At 27.0% G+C, this 5061-nt stretch overlaps 1 long non-coding RNA gene across 4 annotated transcripts; it reads left to right on the top strand.

Moving 5' to 3' along the window:
• Window positions 1–887: 887 nt before the first annotated feature.
• Window positions 888–3844, top strand: LOC112637841. Of its 4 annotated transcripts, XR_003122768.1 has the most exons (6): window positions 888–902; window positions 1254–1420; window positions 1740–2083; window positions 2187–2455; window positions 2531–2715; window positions 3410–3507. It is a non-coding gene; the product is annotated as an uncharacterized LOC112637841 (long non-coding RNA). The 4 variants fall into 4 exon arrangements; XR_003122769.1 differs by lacking the exons at window positions 888–902; window positions 1254–1420 and adding an exon at window positions 1508–1536 and having other exon boundaries at window positions 3410–3505; XR_003122767.1 differs by lacking the exons at window positions 888–902; window positions 1254–1420; window positions 3410–3507 and adding exons at window positions 1536–1647; window positions 3817–3844.
• Window positions 3845–5061: the final 1217 nt, after the last annotated feature.

Here is a 5061-nt window from a genome sequence, read left to right as displayed (position 1 = left end):
GATCGCGATCGCATCTAGAAAAGAAATTTAACGGCGTATCATTATATTACTCATTAAAAAATATTAGACAATAACATATAAATTATATAAATATGAATAAATATGAAATTATATAAATCGTTTCATAATCGGCATGCAGATATTACAAATGCTATCTGCATCTGATTTATATAATTTTTCATATGTCATTGTCTAATATTTTCGAATGTGTAATAATATTAATGTCACGTTGAAGGTAGATTAAAAGATAATCCGAAACGTTCGTATTTATTGTATGTATTGTGACGAGTAATTTGAAATATACTAATAATTTGAAATATATTAATAATTAAAAGCGAAAGGATTTTTCTTGTGCTCCAGTTATCGCGCTTTTTATTGGCTCTTAGTTATCAATTGTTTAGTTAATTTTTAATTATTATTATTTGAGCCAATTTTTTATTTTAATTTTAATACTTATATTATTTAATATTTAAAAATAATATTTAAAAATAAACTAGAATATTTTTTGTTATAATTTATTTTCAATGATGAACCGTTGTGATAAAGATCACGTAAAAATGGCGGTGGCGATGGTGATGATGGATGATGTGTGATTAATATATTGTATCAAGGAATATATTAATAATTAATTATATTATTAATACAGGGAGAGAAAGACCACCCAAAACTTTAGATTTGTATTAAAAACTTAGCGTTTTGCATTATCGATACTTGTGTTACTGACGGAACAGTCCAAAATAATGTTACCTACTGAAAACATTCATGATTAGCTTCGTAGTTCATGTCCACGTTTTTATTTCAGAGGGCGTATTGCCTTTAGGAATTACCCAAGTGATCTATGATGTTTCTTGTTCTTCTTTCTGATTGAAATTAATTGAGGCAAATATTTTTTTAATTAAACGGTAATATATATTAAATTACATATAATAATGGCGATGGTGGTGATAGATAATGTGTGATTAATATATAATATAATATAATATCGGGTAATATATTTTAATAATTATACTTGATAGATAGAGATAGATAGATAGATAGATAGATAGATAGATAAATAGATAGAGAGAGAGATCACAAAACTTATTTATATTACAAATTTATTTAATATATATAAACGTTTTGCGTTACTTATGTTATCGACATTTCGTGTACGAGGCATGGAATATAATCCGAAATTATGGCCGGTATTCATAGTCCGATCTTATATTTAAGATTGTCTTACGTAGTTCATGTTTATATTTTTTTGTTTATAGGATGCATTGCTTTCAGAGATCGCCTAAAAGCAAACTATGACAAAACAGAGTGAAAACTATGAACAATTTTGTTGTTTGTTTTATAGATTTTAAAAATGGTTTGTCGTATGCTACATATTTGTAGAGTTGTAAATAATTTGATAAAAATGTTCAATCTGTAAACAATGGTAACGCAAATAAAATATATCATTGTCTCTAAATCATTATATGTAATTAACATATAATATGTATTTAAAATTAATTTATCAATTTAATTCTAATAAAATTATGAAATTTTTTTCAGGTATATATTATTGTTTAATATTGTTTAATTTATTGCTTGTCAGTCATTCACATTTATTAAAAATAGTCACTTTATTAAATAATGTGAGAAACTCAATGTTCTTTGCAAATAGTAAGTAGAACTTTTATGGATATAGCATTTTGATAATAGTTTATATTTACAGTAGAAAATAGTTTGTATTTCACTGTGCTTTTGTTCTATAGGACCTGAAGATGAATTATGAAAGGATGTGACAAGTATCAGTAATGCAGGAAGACGCAGAGGTAGAGCAAGAAGAGTAGTGAAAAGAGAGACCTAAATAAGGAACAAATTATTGGCATGGGAAAAATTCTAATACAATTTCCTGGTCTGAACACTTCTGTGTTTAGAGGAAAAGAATTAATTCAACAGCTGAAACTGCTTGTAAATCTTGAAAGAAAGCAAAAACTTATGGAATTACCACAAAGTCAGACCAGACCAATGCAAATAAAATTATCGCCATTGGAATGTGGTTGGAGGAGTGTTACAATGGATGGCAGAAGCATTGAATCAGATCTTATTGGAAAAGGTTAATATTTATGCTATTATTGGATTATAATGGTTAAATTACACACATACAAAAATCATGTGATACGATGTCTATTTTCAATTTTTTTTTTTTGATGTTTCAGTTCTAAATATTAGAATCTTATATAATTAATATCTTTGTTTTCTGCAAATAAATTTGAAAGTTTTGAAACCTGGATTTTGGAAAACAAAATGATAACTTGTATGACCAGTAATTTAGCACGTAAGACTAGAATCAATTCATTTATAGTAACTGGGAATGGAAATGGATTGGCTGGATTTGCGTTATCAAAAGCCAAAGCATCCCTAAAGACGGTTAAAAAAAGGGCTGGTCAAAGATTAATGTATATTCCTACATATAAGGAACACACTAGTAAGAAAATACTTGTCAATACTATATAATATAAAATTTATTTCTTCTCTTTTAATATCACTTTGTATTTTTCAGTGTTACATGATTTCTTTACACAGTTTGAGAATATAAAAATATTTGTAAAGAAAATTCATGAAGGATAATGGGCTTGTTTGTCATCATGCGATAAAAGCGTGTTGCGAGATAATTGGCATAAAGGATATGTATGCCAAAGTACAAGGAGGAATGTAAAAACATTCTTTATTGGTTTATTGCAACAGGTATGTATATAAAGTGTTTAAAGGCATATTATACTTTTTATTTAATTTATATTAGAAAGAAACATTTTTTATTTATAAAAATATATATACATATATATATATATATATATATATATATATATATATATATATATATATATGTTAGACATAAAGCTAAAAAAAAACGTGGATTGTGTCGATTAATTAATTAATTGTTTTATTTAATTATCAATTTATATATGTATATTATTAACAATAATTTTTTGTTTACTTAAACTATAAGGTATAAGGTTGTACATAAGAAACAATTTTTTTTATTTAGTATTTCAAGCATATTTTCATAGAACTTTAATTTAATTATTATATTATTAAAAATATTGAACAAAATAAAGAATTAAAGCTGGCTTTCTCTGCAGTCTCATGGCAGATTATATCAGAAATCATACTTTAATTATTGCAATATATCATGAAACAAATCAATCTCAAAATAATGGAAATATTTGCAGAAATATCAAATATGTAATGTAAATATTTTAATTTTTTTGTATGTGATCTATTTTTTATTCTATCGATGTTTTCATAGTGATGCACCTTGAGCACTTTGCTTCACATGTTTGCAATAAAAATATATTAAAGCAAATTATTTTGCAAATTTATTATTCTAATTTTTATTTAGAAAGACTAAGATTAAAAAAGACGTATGCATTTTTTTCAGATATTTCTATTGAAAAAAACGCATCAGATAAAACTTTCCTGTACACTTTAAATGCGCCAAAAGATTTGCTCTTTATTCCACTTACTGCAATAATGTACATTAAAAATGACAGATCTATATTAAAAATGATAGATCTATATTTAGTAGTTGGAAAAAAAGAGAGGAGAAATGAAAAGTGCATCTAGAGAATTTAAAAGAATAAAAATCTAAAAATAATAATACATAAAAATTAATATTATGTATTTTTTTCATGAGGAATGTGGGGCGCACATTTATGCATTTATTTATTTGGATGAGATTTACTTTAGAGCACATTCAGTATTCAACTTTAATTTTATTTTCTCTTTCTTATGATATATAAGTATAACATAATTACCTGCAAATGCTATCACTTTGTGTGCTTACAGTGATACAGAAGCAACATTACAAGTACTATATTTACAGATAACATCTGTATAATAAAAAAAGCACCAAAAATTTAATGATGAAAAAAGGATAAATATTGTAGACCAGGATAAGCATCAACCAATTATTCCACCGCTCTGTTTCATTAGAGTTGCAATTTTCTTTTATATCATAAATATTATAAATAAGATAAAGATTTCCATACGTTTCAAATAAATTTATATATTTTATGTATGTAATACTGCGCACACATATTAAAAGGTGATAATATCGCAGTTATAATAAGATACGATCCTGGCAATGTAGTGATTTTTGGATACCTACTTAAAATAAGTTAATTTGATTTATTTTTGAGAAATGCGTATAATACTTGAGAACAAATTATTTTTGTGCCATGTATTACCTGTGTAAAATTCCACACACAGTATCATATTGTCTGCGATATATGAAAAGCTTCATCGATGAAATATGATTGAGATATAAGAAAAGTAATATAGTACTTGTAATGAATAACGTTAATGTGGAATACAGAAATATTTTATATTTTAATTTCATATAATCAAGATGAGATAAGACACTCATGATTACTTTAAAAATGTGTCCACAAATATCATGTAACTTCAACAACTGCACATTCGTCAAATTAATCCTATTACGTTAAATGAATCACAGCAGCTTGTTTTAATTTAATCTAACCTAACCAATTATATTATATGCTTCTCATTAAAATATGTAAAACTGTACGTCGCACATTTAATACGATTAATATACTACGTAATAAAATGTAATACACTAATGAAATAATTAAATATTATTTTTGAAAGCATGATAAAATCCAGGCAGCATACGCTTGTGTTTACATTCGACATCCAAAGCACTGACAGGTTAGGTTAGGTTAGGTTAGATCGAAAAAATTTATAGTTTAACAGTTGGCAGCCCTACGAGATAGGCTGTGCAGCACTGCGCGTATATAAAATAAATTTGAAATCGCTTCTAGCCTAACCATCTTCACGCGATCGACTTTATTTGAATTACACGGCATCGCATCGAATTATGATGCGGCGCCGATTTGTTCGAACGTAATTCGGAACATCGCGATGCTGTATAAGCGTCGAATGAGCACGAATTGTCACGCAAATATGATAAATCACATCTACTCACCGTTCATCGGTTGTTCCACAGGCCGCTCCACTCGCTCGCCTCGGGACGTCCCATTCCGATCTTGATGCACACGATATCATCAACGC

Source organism: Camponotus floridanus, unplaced genomic scaffold (assembly GCF_003227725.1).
Source record: "Camponotus floridanus strain SB8 unplaced genomic scaffold, Cflo_v7.5 scaffold21, whole genome shotgun sequence".
NCBI lineage: Eukaryota > Metazoa > Arthropoda > Insecta > Hymenoptera > Formicidae > Camponotus > Camponotus floridanus.
This window is presented reverse-complemented; position numbering and strand designations above follow the sequence as displayed.